Source organism: Coregonus clupeaformis, chromosome 27 (genome assembly GCF_020615455.1).
Source record: "Coregonus clupeaformis isolate EN_2021a chromosome 27, ASM2061545v1, whole genome shotgun sequence".
Lineage (NCBI taxonomy): Eukaryota > Metazoa > Chordata > Actinopteri > Salmoniformes > Salmonidae > Coregonus > Coregonus clupeaformis.
Window position 1 is genome coordinate 47,564,851 of NC_059218.1, and position 18,350 is coordinate 47,583,200.

Consider the following 18,350-nt stretch of genomic DNA (forward strand, 5'->3'; position numbering starts at 1 on the left):
GTCTCCTCTACAGTAGTTACTGAGGATACTACCTGATGAGACTGGTCTCCTCTACAGTAGTTACTGAGGATACTACCTGATGAGACTGGTCTCCTCTACAGTAGTTACTGAGATACTACCTGATGAGACTGGTCTCCTCTACAGTAGTTACTGAGGATACTACCTGATGAGACTGGTCTCCTCTACAGTAGTTACTGAGGATACTACCTGATGAGACTGGTCTCCTCTACAGTAGTTACTGAGGATACTACCTGATGAGACTGGTCTCCTCTACAGTAGTTACTGAGGATACTACCTGATGAGACTGGTCTCCTCTACAGTAGTTACTGAGGATACTACCTGATGAGACTGGTCTCCTCTACAGTAGTTACTGAGGATACTACCTGATGAGACTGGTCTCCTCTACAGTAGTTACTGAGGATACTACCTGATGAGACTGGTCTCCTCTACAGTAGTTACTGAGGATACTACCTGATGAGACTGGTCTCCTCTACAGTAGTTACTGAGGATACTACCTGATGAGACTGGTCTCCTCTACAGTAGTTACTGAGGATACTACCTGATGAGACTGGTCTCCTCTACAGTAGTTACTGAGGATACTACCTGATGAGACTGGTCTCCTCTACAGTAGTTACTGAGGATACTACCTGATGAGACTGGTCTCCTCTACAGTAGTTACTGAGGATACTACCTGATGAGACTGGTCTCCTCTACAGTAGTTACTGAGGATACTACCTGATGAGACTGGTCTCCTCTACAGTAGTTACTGAGGATACTACCTGATGAGACTGGTCTCCTCTACAGTAGTTACTGAGGATACTACCTGATGAGACTGGTCTCCTCTACAGTAGTTACTGAGGATACTACCTGATGAGACTGGTCTCCTCTACAGTAGTTACTGAGGATACTACCTGATGAGACTGGTCTCCTCTACAGTAGTTACTGAGGATACTACCTGATGAGACTGGTCTCCTCTACAGTAGTTACTGAGGATACTACCTGATGAGACTGGTCTCCTCTACAGTAGTTACTGAATACTACCTGATGAGACTGGTCTCCTCTACAGTAGTTACTGAGGATACTACCTGATGAGACTGGTCTCCTCTACAGTAGTTACTGAGGATACTACCTGATGAGACTGGTCTCCTCTACAGTAGTTACTGAGGATACTACCTGATGAGACTGGTCTCCTCTACAGTAGTTACTGAGGATACTACCTGATGAGACTGGTCTCCTCTACAGTAGTTACTGAGGATACTACCTGATGAGACTGGTCTCCTCTACAGTAGTTACTGAGGATACTACCTGATGAGACTGGTCTCCTCTACAGTAGTTACTGAGGATACTACCTGATGAGACTGGTCTCCTCTACAGTAGTTACTGAGGATACTACCTGATGAGACTGGTCTCCTCTACAGTAGTTACTGAGGATACTACCTGATGAGACTGGTCTCCTCTACAGTAGTTACTGAGGATACTACCTGATGAGACTGGTCTCCTCTACAGTAGTTACTGAGGATACTACCTGATGAGACTGGTCTCCTCTACAGTAGTTACTGAGGATACTACCTGATGAGACTGGTCTCCTCTACAGTAGTTACTGAGGATACTACCTGATGAGACTGGTCTCCTCTACAGTAGTTACTGAGGATACTACCTGATGAGACTGGTCTCCTCTACAGTAGTTACTGAGGATACTACCTGATGAGACTGGTCTCCTCTACAGTAGTTACTGAGGATACTACCTGATGAGACTGGTCTCCTCTACAGTAGTTACTGATACTACCTGATGAGACTGGTCTCCTCTACAGTAGTTACTGAGGATACTACCTGATGAGACTGGTCTCCTCTACAGTAGTTACTGAGGATACTACCTGATGAGACTGGTCTCCTCTACAGTAGTTACTGAGGATACTACCTGATGAGACTGGTCTCCTCTACAGTAGTTACTGAGGATACTACCTGATGAGACTGGTCTCCTCTACAGTAGTTACTGAGGATACTACCTGGATGAGACTGGTCTCCTCTACAGTAGTTACTGAGGATACTACCTGATGAGACTGGTCTCCTCTACAGTAGTTACTGAGGATACTACCTGATGAGACTGGTCTCCTCTACAGTAGTTACTGAGGATACTACCTGATGAGACTGGTCTCCTCTACAGTAGTTACTGAGGATACTACCTGATGAGACTGGTCTCCTCTACAGTAGTTACTGAGGATACTACCTGATGAGACTGGTCTCCTCACAGTAGTTACTGAGGATACTACCTGATGAGACTGGTCTCCTCTACAGTAGTTACTGAGGATACTACCTGATGAGACTGGTCTCCTCTACAGTAGTTACTGAGGATACTACCTGATGAGACTGGTCTCCTCTACAGTAGTTACTGAGGATACTACCTGATGAGACTGGTCTCCTCTACAGTAGTTACTGAGGATACTACCTGATGAGACTGGTCTCCTCTACAGTAGTTACTGAGGATACTACCTGATGAGACTGGTCTCCTCTACAGTAGTTACTGAGGATACTACCTGATGAGACTGGTCTCCTCTACAGTAGTTACTGAGGATACTACCTGATGAGACTGGTCTCCTCTACAGTAGTTACTGAGGATACTACCTGATGAGACTGGTCTCCTCTACAGTAGTTACTGAGATACTACCTGATGAGACTGGTCTCCTCTACAGTAGTTACTGAGGATACTACCTGATGAGACTGGTCTCCTCTACAGTAGTTACTGAGGATACTACCTGATGAGACTGGTCTCCTCTACAGTAGTTACTGAGGATACTACCTGATGAGACTGGTCTCCTCTACAGTAGTTACTGAATACTACCTGATGAGACTGGTCTCCTCTACAGTAGTTACTGAGGATACTACCTGATGAGACTGGTCTCCTCTACAGTAGTTACTGAATACTACCTGATGAGACTGGTCTCCTCTACAGTAGTTACTGAGGATACTACCTGATGAGACTGGTCTCCTCTACAGTAGTTACTGAGGATACTACCTGATGAGACTGGTCTCCTCTACAGTAGTTACTGAGGATACTACCTGATGAGACTGGTCTCCTCTACAGTAGTTACTGAGGATACTACCTGATGAGACTGGTCTCCTCTACAGTAGTTACTGAGGATACTACCTGATGAGACTGGTCTCCCTACAGTAGTTACTGAGGATACTACCTGATGAGACTGGTCTCCTCTACAGTAGTTACTGAGGATACTACCTGATGAGACTGGTCTCCTCTACAGTAGTTACTGAGGATACTACCTGATGAGACTGGTCTCCTCTACAGTAGTTACTGAGGATACTACCTGATGAGACTGGTCTCCTCTACAGTAGTTACTGAGGATACTACCTGATGAGACTGGTCTCCTCTACAGTAGTTACTGAGGATACTACCTGATGAGACTGGTCTCCTCTACAGTAGTTACTGAGGATACTACCTGATGAGACTGGTCTCCTCTACAGTAGTTACTGAGGATACTACCTGATGAGACTGGTCTCCTCTACAGTAGTTACTGAATACTACCTGATGAGACTGGTCTCCTCTACAGTAGTTACTGAGGATACTACCTGATGAGACTGGTCTCCTCTACAGTAGTTACTGAGGATACTACCTGATGAGACTGGTCTCCTCTACAGTAGTTACTGAGGATACTACCTGATGAGACTGGTCTCCTCTACAGTAGTTACTGAGGATACTACCTGATGAGACTGGTCTCCTCTACAGTAGTTACTGAGGATACTACCTGATGAGACTGGTCTCCTCTACAGTAGTTACTGAGGATACTACCTGATGAGACTGGTCTCTACAGTAGTTACTGAGGATACTACCTGATGAGACTGGTCTCCTCTACAGTAGTTACTGATACTACCTGATGAGACTGGTCTCCTCTACAGTAGTTACTGAGGATACTACCTGATGAGACTGGTCTCCTCTACAGTAGTTACTGAGGATACTACCTGATGAGACTGGTCTCCTCTACAGTAGTTACTGAGGATACTACCTGATGAGACTGGTCTCCTCTACAGTAGTTACTGAGGATACTACCTGATGAGACTGGTCTCCTCTACAGTAGTTACTGAGGATACTACCTGATGAGACTGGTCTCCTCTACAGTAGTTACTGAGGATACTACCTGATGAGACTGGTCTCCTCTACAGTAGTTACTGAGGATACTACCTGATGAGACTGGTCTCCTCTACAGTAGTTACTGAGGATACTACCTGATGAGACTGGTCTCCTCTACAGTAGTTACTGAGGATACTACCTGATGAGACTGGTCTCCTCTACAGTAGTTACTGAGGATACTACCTGATGAGACTGGTCTCCTCTACAGTAGTTACTGAGGATACTACCTGATGAGACTGGTCTCCTCTACAGTAGTTACTGAGGATACTACCTGATGAGACTGGTCTCCTCTACAGTAGTTACTGAGGATACTACCTGATGAGACTGGTCTCCTCTACAGTAGTTACTGAGGATACTACCTGATGAGACTGGTCTCCTCTACAGTAGTTACTGAGGATACTACCTGATGAGACTGGTCTCCTCTACAGTAGTTACTGAGGATACTACCTGATGAGACTGGTCTCCTCTACAGTAGTTACTGAGGATACTACCTGATGAGACTGGTCTCCTCTACAGTAGTTACTGAGGATACTACCTGATGAGACTGGTCTCCTCTACAGTAGTTACTGAGGATACTACCTGATGAGACTGGTCTCCTCTACAGTAGTTACTGAGGATACTACCTGATGAGACTGGTCTCCTCTACAGTAGTTACTGAGGATACTACCTGATGAGACTGGTCTCCTCTACAGTAGTTACTGAGGATACTACCTGATGAGACTGGTCTCCTCTACAGTAGTTACTGAGGATACTACCTGATGAGACTGGTCTCCTCTACAGTAGTTACTGAGGATACTACCTGATGAGACTGGTCTCCTCTACAGTAGTTACTGAGGATACTACCTGATGAGACTGGTCTCCTCTACAGTAGTTACTGAGGATACTACCTGATGAGACTGGTCTCCTCTACAGTAGTTACTGAGGATACTACCTGATGAGACTGGTCTCCTCTACAGTAGTTACTGAGGATACTACCTGATGAGACTGGTCTCCTCTACAGTAGTTACTGAGGATACTACCTGATGAGACTGGTCTCCTCTACAGTAGTTACTGAGGATACTACCTGATGAGACTGGTCTCCTCTACAGTAGTTACTGAGGATACTACCTGATGAGACTGGTCTCCTCTACAGTAGTTACTGAGGATACTACCTGATGAGACTGGTCTCCTCTACAGTAGTTACTGAGGATACTACCTGATGAGACTGGTCTCCTCTACAGTAGTTACTGAGGATACTACCTGATGAGACTGGTCTCCTCTACAGTAGTTACTGAGGATACTACCTGATGAGACTGGTCTCCTCTACAGTAGTTACTGAGGATACTACCTGATGAGACTGGTCTCCTCTACAGTAGTTACTAATACTACCTGATGAGACTGGTCTCCTCTACAGTAGTTACTGAGGATACTACCTGATGAGACTGGTCTCCTCTACAGTAGTTACTGAGGATACTACCTGATGAGACTGGTCTCCTCTACAGTAGTTACTGAGGATACTACCTGATGAGACTGGTCTCCTCTACAGTAGTTACTGAGGATACTACCTGATGAGACTGGTCTCCTCTACAGTAGTTACTGAGGATACTACCTGATGAGACTGGTCTCCTCTACAGTAGTTACTGAGGATACTACCTGATGAGACTGGTCTCCTCTACAGTAGTTACTGAGGATACTACCTGATGAGACTGGTCTCCTCTACAGTAGTTACTGAGATACTACCTGATGAGACTGGTCTCCTCTACAGTAGTTACTGAGGATACTACCTGATGAGACTGGTCTCCTCTACAGTAGTTACTGAGGATACTACCTGATGAGACTGGTCTCCTCTACAGTAGTTACTGAGGATACTACCTGATGAGACTGGTCTCCTCTACAGTAGTTACTGAGGATACTACCTGATGAGACTGGTCTCCTCTACAGTAGTTACTGAGGATACTACCTGATGAGACTGGTCTCCTCTACAGTAGTTACTGAGGATACTACCTGATGAGACTGGTCTCCTCTACAGTAGTTACTGAGGATACTACCTGATGAGACTGGTCTCCTCTACAGTAGTTACTGAGGATACTACCTGATGAGACTGGTCTCCTCTACAGTAGTTACTGAGGATACTACCTGATGAGACTGGTCTCCTCTACAGTAGTTACTGAGGATACTACCTGATGAGACTGGTCTCTCTACAGTAGTTACTGAGGATACTACCTGATGAGACTGGTCTCCTCTACAGTAGTTACTGAGGATACTACCTGATGAGACTGGTCTCCTCTACAGTAGTTACTGATACTACCTGATGAGACTGGTCTCCTCTACAGTAGTTACTGAGGATACTACCTGATGAGACTGGTCTCCTCTACAGTAGTTACTGAGGATACTACCTGATGAGACTGTTCTCCTCTACAGTAGTTACTGAGGATACTACCTGATGAGACTGGTCTCCTCTACAGTAGTTACTGAGGATACTACCTGATGAGACTGGTCTCCTCTACAGTAGTTACTGAGGATACTACCTGATGAGACTGGTCTCCTCTACAGTAGTTACTGAGGATACTACCTGATGAGACTGGTCTCCTCTACAGTAGTTACTGAGGATACTACCTGATGAGACTGGTCTCCTCTACAGTAGTTACTGATACTACCTGATGAGACTGGTCTCCTCTACAGTAGTTACTGAGGATACTACCTGATGAGACTGGTCTCCTCTACAGTAGTTACTGAGGATACTACCTGATGAGACTGGTCTCCTCTACAGTAGTTACTGAGGATACTACCTGATGAGACTGGTCTCCTCTACAGTAGTTACTGAGGATACTACCTGATGAGACTGGTCTCCTCTACAGTAGTTACTGAGGATACTACCTGATGAGACTGGTCTCCTCTACAGTAGTTACTGAGGATACTACCTGATGAGACTGGTCTCCTCTACAGTAGTTACTGAGATACTACCTGATGAGACTGGTCTCCTCTACAGTAGTTACTGAGGATACTACCTGATGAGACTGGTCTCCTCTACAGTAGTTACTGAGGATACTACCTGATGAGACTGGTCTCCTCTACAGTAGTTACTGAGGATACTACCTGATGAGACTGGTCTCCTCTACAGTAGTTACTGAGATACTACCTGATGAGACTGGTCTCCTCTACAGTAGTTACTGAGGATACTACCTGATGAGACTGGTCTCCTCTACAGTAGTTACTGAGGATACTACCTGATGAGACTGGTCTCTCTACAGTAGTTACTGAGGATACTACCTGATGAGACTGGTCTCCTCTACAGTAGTTACTGAGGATACTACCTGATGAGACTGGTCTCCTCTACAGTAGTTACTGAGGATACTACCTGATGAGACTGGTCTCCTCTACAGTAGTTACTGAGGGATACTACCTGATGAGACTGGTCTCCTCTACAGTAGTTACTGAGATACTACCTGATGAGACTGGTCTCCTCTACAGTAGTTACTGAGGATACTACCTGATGAGACTGGTCTCCTCTACAGTAGTTACTGAGGATACTACCTGATGAGACTGGTCTCCTCTACAGTAGTTACTGAGGATACTACCTGATGAGACTGGTCTCCTCTACAGTAGTTACTGAGGATACTACCTGATGAGACTGGTCTCCTCTACAGTAGTTACTGAGGATACTACCTGATGAGACTGGTCTCCTCTACAGTAGTTACTGAGGATACTACCTGATGAGACTGGTCTCCTCTACAGTAGTTACTGAGGATACTACCTGATGAGACTGGTCTCCTCTACAGTAGTTACTGATACTACCTGATGAGACTGGTCTCCTCTACAGTAGTTACTGAGGATACTACCTGATGAGACTGGTCTCCTCTACAGTAGTTACTGAGGATACTACCTGATGAGACTGGTCTCCTCTACAGTAGTTACTGAGGATACTACCTGATGAGACTGGTCTCCTCTACAGTAGTTACTGAGGATACTACCTGATGAGACTGGTCTCCTCTACAGTAGTTACTGAGGATACTACCTGATGAGACTGGTCTCCTCTACAGTAGTTACTGAGGATACTACCTGATGAGACTGGTCTCTACAGTAGTTACTGAGGATACTACCTGATGAGACTGGTCTCCTCTACAGTAGTTACTGAGGATACTACCTGATGAGACTGGTCTCCTCTACAGTAGTTACTGAGGATACTACCTGATGAGACTGGTCTCCTCTACAGTAGTTACTGAATACTACCTGATGAGACTGGTCTCCTCTACAGTAGTTACTGAGGATACTACCTGATGAGACTGGTCTCCTCTACAGTAGTTACTGAGTACTACCTGATGAGACTGGTCTCCTCTACAGTAGTTACTGAGGATACTACCTGATGAGACTGGTCTCCTCTACAGTAGTTACTGAGGATACTACCTGATGAGACTGGTCTCCTCTACAGTAGTTACTGAGGATACTACCTGATGAGACTGGTCTCCTCTACAGTAGTTACTGAGGATACTACCTGATGAGACTGGTCTCCTCTACAGTAGTTACTGAGGATACTACCTGATGAGACTGGTCTCCTCTACAGTAGTTACTGAGGATACTACCTGATGAGACTGGTCTCCTCTACAGTAGTTACTGAGGATACTACCTGATGAGACTGGTCTCCTCTACAGTAGTTACTGAGGATACTACCTGATGAGACTGGTCTCCTCTACAGTAGTTACTGAGGATACTACCTGATGAGACTGGTCTCCTCTACAGTAGTTACTGAGGATACTACCTGATGAGACTGGTCTCCTCTACAGTAGTTACTGAGGATACTACCTGATGAGACTGGTCTCCTCTACAGTAGTTACTGAGGATACTACCTGATGAGACTGGTCTCCTCTACAGTAGTTACTGAGGATACTACCTGATGAGACTGGTCTCCTCTACAGTAGTTACTGAGGATACTACCTGATGAGACTGGTCTCCTCTACAGTAGTTACTGAGGATACTACCTGATGAGACTGGTCTCCTCTACAGTAGTTACTGAGGATACTACCTGATGAGACTGGTCTCCTCTACAGTAGTTACTGAGGATACTACCTGATGAGACTGGTCTCCTCTACAGTAGTTACTGAGGATACTACCTGATGAGACTGGTCTCCTCTACAGTAGTTACTGAGGATACTACCTGATGAGACTGGTCTCCTCTACAGTAGTTACTGAGGATACTACCTGATGAGACTGGTCTCCTCTACAGTAGTTACTGAGGATACTACCTGATGAGACTGGTCTCCTCTACAGTAGTTACTGATACTACCTGATGAGACTGGTCTCCTCTACAGTAGTTACTGAGGATACTACCTGATGAGACTGGTCTCCTCTACAGTAGTTACTGAGGATACTACCTGATGAGACTGGTCTCCTCTACAGTAGTTACTGAGGATACTACCTGATGAGACTGGTCTCCTCTACAGTAGTTACTGAGGATACTACCTGATGAGACTGGTCTCCTCTACAGTAGTTACTGAGGATACTACCTGATGAGACTGGTCTCCTCTACAGTAGTTACTGAGGATACTACCTGATGAGACTGGTCTCCTCTACAGTAGTTACTGAGGATACTACCTGATGAGACTGGTCTCCTCTACAGTAGTTACTGAGGATACTACCTGATGAGACTGGTCTCCTCTACAGTAGTTACTGAGGATACTACCTGATGAGACTGGTCTCCTCTACAGTAGTTACTGAGGATACTACCTGATGAGACTGGTCTCCTCTACAGTAGTTACTGAGGATACTACCTGATGAGACTGGTCTCCTCTACAGTAGTTACTGAGGATACTACCTGATGAGACTGGTCTCCTCTACAGTAGTTACTGAGATACTACCTGATGAGACTGGTCTCCTCTACAGTAGTTACTGAGGATACTACCTGATGAGACTGGTCTCCTCTACAGTAGTTACTGAGGATACTACCTGATGAGACTGTTCTCCTCTACAGTAGTTACTGAGGATACTACCTGATGAGACTGGTCTCCTCTACAGTAGTTACTGAGGATACTACCTGATGAGACTGGTCTCCTCTACAGTAGTTACTGAGGATACTACCTGATGAGACTGGTCTCCTCTACAGTAGTTACTGAGGATACTACCTGATGAGACTGGTCTCCTCTACAGTAGTTACTGAGGATACTACCTGATGAGACTGGTCTCCTCTACAGTAGTTACTGAGGATACTACCTGATGAGACTGGTCTCCTCTACAGTAGTTACTGAGGATACTACCTGATGAGACTGGTCTCCTCTACAGTAGTTACTAAGGATACTACCTGATGAGACTGGTCTCCTCTACAGTAGTTACTGAGGATACTACCTGATGAGACTGGTCTCCTCTACAGTAGTTACTGAGGATACTACCTGATGAGACTGGTCTCCTCTACAGTAGTTACTGATACTACCTGATGAGACTGTTCTCCTCTACAGTAGTTACTGAGGATACTACCTGATGAGACTGGTCTCCTCTACAGTAGTTACTGAGGATACTACCTGATGAGACTGGTCTCCTCTACAGTAGTTACTGAGGATACTTCCTGATGAGACTGGTCTCCTCTACAGTAGTTACTGAGGATACTACCTGATGAGACTGGTCTCCTCTACAGTAGTTACTGATACTACCTGATGAGACTGGTCTCCTCTACAGTAGTTACTGAGGATACTACCTGATGAGACTGGTCTCCTCTACAGTAGTTACTGAGGATACTACCTGATGAGACTGGTCTCCTCTACAGTAGTTACTGAGGATACTACCTGATGAGACTGGTCTCCTCTACAGTAGTTACTAAGGATACTACCTGATGAGACTGGTCTCCTCTACAGTAGTTACTGAGGATACTACCTGATGAGACTGGTCTCCTCTACAGTAGTTACTGATACTACCTGATGAGACTGGTCTCCTCTACAGTAGTTACTGAGGATACTACCTGATGAGACTGGTCTCCTCTACAGTAGTTACTGAGGATACTACCTGATGAGACTGGTCTCCTCTACAGTAGTTACTGAGGATACTACCTGATGAGACTGGTCTCCTCTACAGTAGTTACTGATACTACCTGATGAGACTGGTCTCCTCTACAGTAGTTACTGAGGATACTACCTGATGAGACTGGTCTCCTCTACAGTAGTTACTGAGGATACTACCTGATGAGACTGGTCTCCTCTACAGTAGTTACTGAGGATACTACCTGATGAGACTGGTCTCCTCTACAGTAGTTACTGAGGATACTACCTGATGAGACTGGTCTCCTCTACAGTAGTTAATGATACTACCTGATGAGACTGGTCTCCTCTACAGTAGTTACTGAGGATACTACCTGATGAGACAGGTGTCCTCTACAGTAGTTACTGAGGATACTACCTGATGAGACTGGTCTCCTCTACAGTAGTTACTGATACTACCTGATGAGACTGGTCTCCTCTACAGTAGTTACTGAGGATACTACCTGATGAGACTGGGCTCCTCTACAGTAGTTACTTATACTACCTGATGAGACTGGTCTCCTCTACAGTAGTTACTGATACTACCTGATGAGACTGGTCTCCTCTACAGTAGTTACTGAGGATACTACCTGATGAGACTGGTCTCCTCTACAGTAGTTACTGAGGATACTACCTGATGAGACTGGTCTCCTCTACAGTAGTTACTGAGGATACTACCTGATGAGACTGGTCTCCTCTACAGTAGTTACTGAGGATACTACCTGATGAGACTGGTCTCCTCTACAGTAGTTACTGATACTACCTGATGAGACTGGTCTCCTCTACAGTAGTTACTGAGGATACTACCTGATGAGACTGGTCTCCTCTACAGTAGTTACTGAGGATACTACCTGATGAGACTGGTCTCCTCTACAGTAGTTACTGAGGATACTACCTTTGACCACTTTCCCGTATTAACACAACCCACTGACGCGAACCGGAGATCTACTTCGTTTTGCTTTACACCATCGGAAGCTAATTGGAATTGAGTTAGAAGTAGGAGAGAAGAATAATTCCAATACATCCCGCCCCCCATTCCCCCCCCCCGTCCTTCCCACTCAACTTCTGGGTTACTGAGCTGGCCATCCCCTGGAGCAGCCCCCCAGACCACGTCCCACAGACTCCCCTTCCACCCCCGCCGTACCTCAGCCATCCAGGATAGCTGGTCCTGTGTGACCTGAGAATCCACAACCCACTCATACCAAGGTAGCCATCATCAAGAGTTCCATTGTCCAGGATGTGATGGTTGCCGTGGCAAAGACTTTCTGCTTCCCTGGAGCCAGGGTGCGTAACATTACCCGGGAGCTTGCGGTCATCTTAGACCGAAACCCAGAAGCTGCATGCCGGTACTAACGACATCAGGCTGCGGCAATGGGGGGAATTGAGACGAGATTTAGAATATCTGAGGGACAGGCTACCGGCAAGTGGACTATCTTTTCCAGCCCTATTTGTGGAGTTGATCGTTTATCCCGGCTATTTTTCGCTGGACTCTTTGGATGAAGTCAAAACTTTGGCCCAGAAAGACCGTAGGATTTTACTGACAATTTTAGAATTGTTTTTGGGAATGTCCTCAGTTCTTAAAAAGGAACGGCTTGCACCCGAACAGGAGAGTAGCTAGGATGCTGAGTGCTAGTATCAAAGAATTACAACAACAACAACAAAAAAACGATATCAGTCCTTGCCTGCAACAGGTAATTAATTCCTCATTGACTCCTGTTTTAAATCCACGTCCTCGTTTCGAGGCATATGCCTGATGGTTTAGTTCCAGTTCTTGTATCTATTTAAATTCAAGCCAACCCTATGGTATTTTCTAAACGGGGGATGTTGGTATTAGAGACTCCGTCTGATCTGAAATCCCGCAGCTGGGGCCTTGGATTGATTCATGTAAATGCCAGAAGTTTTGATTTCTAAAATGTATTTCATTGCTTCTCAACCATACTCTTAACTAATTGTCTGACATTGCTTTCGAACTATGATACATATAAATTATTAATAGTGGGTGATCTTTAATCTGGACTGGTTCCTGCCAGTGTCTGATGGGCTGAAAGATATTTGTGCTGAGCTAAATCTAACAGCTGATGACTAAAACCAACTCACCCCAACGTCAAACACCCTGAAAAATCTACTCTTTTAGACATTATTCTAATAAATGCTCCTCACAAGTTTACAGCCAATGGGATATTTGCTAATGAGGTCAGTGACCATTGTCCTGTTGCCTGCATATGAGATGTTAAAATACCTAAATCTCACTCACGCATTATTAGAAAGATACATGTTTTGAATTTTAACCCTCTAGAGGCATTGTCCTAATTAGCCTGATAAATGAATCCCCATAAAAAATCTGTCCGTTTAAGCTAGACATACCTACATTGGATTTTTTTTTGTATTGTATGCATCTCAATCCACATCTGTCAGCTTCCTGCTTCCCCTGTTTGTCTCCTGGCCTCTAGAGGTCAGCTGTGTTCCCCTTTTGCCTTAGTTTTTCCTCATGTGTCCTAATTAGCTTATCTATGTCACCTGTGCCTTGTTTCCCCTTGAGTATTTTAGCTGTGTGTTTTCCCCTTGTTTCTCACTTGGTTATTGCGTCCTGACTGTGTGTCTCCTGCTTTGTCTCACCGTGTCTGTCCTAGTAAGTTGTTGAAGTTATCTTTAGTTTGTTTTTCTCCCCTCGTGGAGTTGTTTTGTTTTGCCTCCTGTTTTGGAATATTAAATCTACTTGCCTGGAGTATTGCCTTGGGTGTTTCATTTGGGTCCTACAACATTTCCTCTGTGGCTAAGGGGTAGTACCCCCAGCTCTACACATCTGAGACCGGAGTTCTAACCCGGCTTGTGACAGAATAACCAAGTCAATCATGGACCCAGAAACACTCAGTTCCCAGGACCTGTTGGCGGTGATCATTCGACATGAGGCTTCTTTCCAGCGCCATGAAGCCGTTCTCAGCCGACAAGAGGAGCTGATGGCTAGACATTCTCAACTCCTGGCCGAAATGATGAGTTCCCTTCACCAGCTCTTTGAACGCCTCCTTGGTTCTCCCCCTTCCCCCCGGTCACCTCCCAGTGACGACAGGCCTTCTCGGTTGGCGGAGCCCCGACTACCACCTCCCAAGCCCTTTTCTGGGGATCCAAGCTCTTGTCAGGGTTTCCTCACCCAATGCTCCCTCACCTTCGAGCTCCAACCCTCAAGTTTTCCCACAGACCGTTCCAAGATTGCCTACCTCATTACCCTTCTTTCAGACAAGGCGCTCGCCTGGGCCTCTGCGGTGTGGCAGTCCCAGGAGGCCTGTTGTGACTCCCACGCTGCATTTGTAGAAGAATTCCAAGCGGGTGTTCGATCATCCTGTCAGTGGGCGGGAGGCTTCCAAGCGCCTACTGTCTCTCCGTCAGGGCCCCCGAAGCACGGCAGATTTTGCCATTGAGTTCGAACCATAGCAGCAAGGAGCGGATGGAATGATGAAGCGCTGAGGGTCTGCTTTCAGGGAGGGTTATCTGAGCCCCTTCAAGATGAGTTAGCCACCCGTGAACCAGCTGAAGATCTCGAGTCCTCATAGCCTTGGCCATCCGCCTGGACAATCGTCTAAGAGAGCGGAGAACGGCTCGCCGTCAGGTGTCTCAGTCCCAAGTTCCTCTGAGCAGCTCTGTTTCTCCTGTTTGGACTCCGTCATTCAGAGCTGCCCCGGCTCCTGAACTGCCCCAAGATTCCCCGGAGAGCATGCAGTTAGGCCGTTCCAGGCTTTCTTCCAACGAAAGGGAACGTCGCATGAGGGAGCGTCGGTGCCTCTACTGCGGGGTTGCCGGCCACTTCGGCTCCACTTGCCCCGAGCTTCGGGAAACGCCTGTCCCCGCCCAGCTACAGGAGGGTTGTGATGGGGAAAATTAGAGCTCCTCCTACTAACGCGGTCCTAGCTATTCCAGCCACTCTGTCCTGGGAGGGCCACCAGCATCGGGTCCAGGCTATGATCGATTCCGGTGCCGCAGGTGATTTTATGGATGTAACCTTGGCTAAGGAACTTAAGATCCCTACCCAACTACTTCCTCAACCCCAGGCAGTTACAGCCTTAGATGGCCGACCTCTGGAACCAGGAAAAGTTACTGAGGCGACTCAGTCCCTGCGACTTACCATCTCTCAACACCAGCAGGAGGAGACCTTCTATCTCATTGACTCTCCCGAGTATCCTATTATCCTGGGTCACCCTTGGCTATGCAGACATAATCCCCAGATCGACTGGCCTACTGGCACCATTCTTAGCTGGGGTCCCACTTGCCAACTCACCTGCATGCTTCAGAGTTCCTCAGCCCCTAGTACCCAGTTTCAAGAGTCTGTTGACGTCTCCCGAGTCCCCAGTGTTTACCATCGGTTCAAAACAGTGTTCAGCAAGGCCCGGGCTACTGCCTTGCCGCCTCATCGCACTTATGACTGTGCCATTGATCTACTCCTGGGTGCTGCCCTCCTAGAGGTCGGATCTTTTCCTTGTCCTCCCCGAGCACGCAGCTATGGACACTTACATTAAGGAGTCCCTTGGCAGCCGGCCTCAACTATGCCTCTACTTCCCCGGCTGGGGCGGGCTTCTTTTTGTTGAAAAGAAAGACGGGGGTCTGAGGCCTTGTATTGATTACCGGGACTCAACAAGATCACGGTTCGGAATCGATACCCTCTTCCTCTCATGGCCACTGCTTTTGAGCTGCTTCAAGGGGCTTCCATTTTTACTAAGCTGGATCTCCGCAATGCTTACCATCTCGTGCGGATCCGGCCAGGAGACGAATGGAAGACGGCGTTCAACACGCCACGGGACACTATGAATATCGGGTGATGCCGTTCGGGCTCACCAATGCCCCCGCAGTATTCCAAGCCCTGATTAATGATGTTCTCCGGGATATGCTTAATCTGTTCGTCTTCGTGTACCTGGACGATATCCTCATCTTCTCGAGGTCACTGAAGGAGCATGAGGGGCATGTTAGCCGGGTTCTCCAGAGGCTCCTTGACAATCACCTCTACGTTAAGCCTGAGAAGTGTGAATTTCATGTTTCTCAGACTCAGTTTCTCGGGTTTATTGTCACTCCCGGGCACCTAGAGATGGATCCCAAGAAGGTCAAGGCGGTCCACGATTGGCCCACACCTGCCACGGTCAAGGAGGTTCAACGGTTCATTGGCTTTTCTAACTTCTATCGGAAGTTCATCAAGAATTTCAGCTCGGTGGTAGCCCCCTTGACGACGCTTACCAAGGGAGGAGGGACCAAGATTCACTGGGGTCCGGAAGCAGCAGGGGCCTTCGAGATCTCAAGCGCCGCTTCACTTCTGCTCCGATTCTGGTGACCCCTGACCCAGAGAGACCTTTCGTGGTGGAGGTGGACGCCTCAGAGGTGGGGGTGGGAGCCGTCCTGTCACAGAGGGGGTGCGGATGGGAGATTACACCCTTGTGCCTTCATGTCTCGTCGCCTGTCTGAGGCCGAGCGCAACTACCACGTGGGGGATCTAGAGTTGCTTGCGGTTAAACTGGCCTTGGAAGAGTGGCGCCATTGGCTTGAGGGGGCTCAGCACCCTTTCCAGGTTCTCACAGACCACAAGAACCTGGAATATCTCCAACAGGCTAAGCGGATGAACCCTCGGCAAGCACGATGGTCCCTTTTCTTTAATCGATTCCAGTTCATCCTGACTTACCGACCTGGCACCAAGAACGTCAAGCCGGATGCTCTGTCTCGAGTCTATTCTCCCGAGGTACAAGAGAAGCCCTTGGCATCGATTATTCCGAGGTCTAGGATCGTCGCACCTCTTCAGTGGGAACTAGAAAGAGGGTACGAGAAGCTCTTGCCCATGAGCCCGATCCAGGCGGTGGTCCTGCCGGTCGCCTGTACGTTCCTCTCTCGGTTCGGGCCCGCGCTTGCAGTGGGGTCATGAGTCGCCCTTGACATGCCATCCTGGCAGTGCTCGCACACTGGAGTTCCTCCGACGGCGGTTTTGGTGGCCGTCCATCAAGAAGGACGTGCAGGTCTACGTTGAGGCCTGCCCTGTGTGCAACCAGGGAAAGTCGACACGCCAGCGACCCCAGGGACTGCTCCATCCCTTACCTGTTCCTCGAAGGCCATGGTCACACCTTTCGCTGGACTTTGTTACGGGGACTTCCTCTATCCCAGGGCTACACCGTCATCCTTGTGGTGGTAGACCGTTTCTCTAAGGCTGCCCGGTTTATTCCCCTGCCCAAGCTGCCCTCGGCTAAGGAGACTGCTGAGCTCCTCATGAACCATGTCTTCCGGATATTTGGCATTCCCCTGGACGTGGTCTCTGACCGAGGTCCCCAATTTTCGTCCCGGTTTTGGGGGGCCTTCTGCAGGCTTATTGGGGCCACAGCCAGCCTATCGTCAGGATTCCATCCAGAGTCTAATGGCCAAACGGAACGGATTAATCAGGATCTGGAGACCACCCTGCGGTGTATGGCGGCCAGTAATCCCACGTCTTGGGCCACCTATATCATTTGGGCTGAATATGCCCACAACACCCTCCAGTCCTCAGCCACCGGATTGTCCCCCTTCGAATGCCAGTTCGGTTACAACCCTCCTTTGTTTCCAGAGGAAGAGGCGCAAGTTGGTGTTCCCTCGGCCCAGCGCTTTGTCCAACGCTGTAGGCGGACCTGGAAGAAGGCCAGGTGTACCCTCCTTCGGACCTCCCAGAGATACCAAAGTCAGGCTAATCGCCACCGCCGGACGGCCCCTAGTTTCCGAGCTGGTCAGAGAGTTTGGTGGCCACTAAGAACTTGCCCCTCCGGGTCGAATCCAAGAAGCTTTCCCAGAGATACATCGGCCCTTTCCGCATTTCTAGAAAGGTTAACCCTGTGTCGTATCGTTTAGTTCTGCCTCGCTCCCTTAGAGTTAACCCCACTTTCCATGTTTCACTCCTTAAACCTGTCTTGTCTTCTCCTTTTGCCCCCCCCACAGACCCCCGCCACCTCCCAGGATCATAGACGGCCAGCCAGCCTACACAGTCCGCCGGATACTGGACTCCCGGAGGGTCCAGAACTCTCTGCAGTATCTGGTGGACTGGGAGGGCTACGGGCCAGAGGAGCGCTCCTGGGTTCCAGCCAGGGACATCCTGGACCCAGGGTTGATCCGAGATTTTCGCACCCTGGGGCCAGGGTGTTCTGGAAGGAACGCCAGGAGTCGTTCCTAGAGGAGGGGGTCCCTGTCAGCTTCCTGCTTCCCCTGTTTGTCTCCTGGCCTCTAGAGGTCAGCTGTGTTCCCCC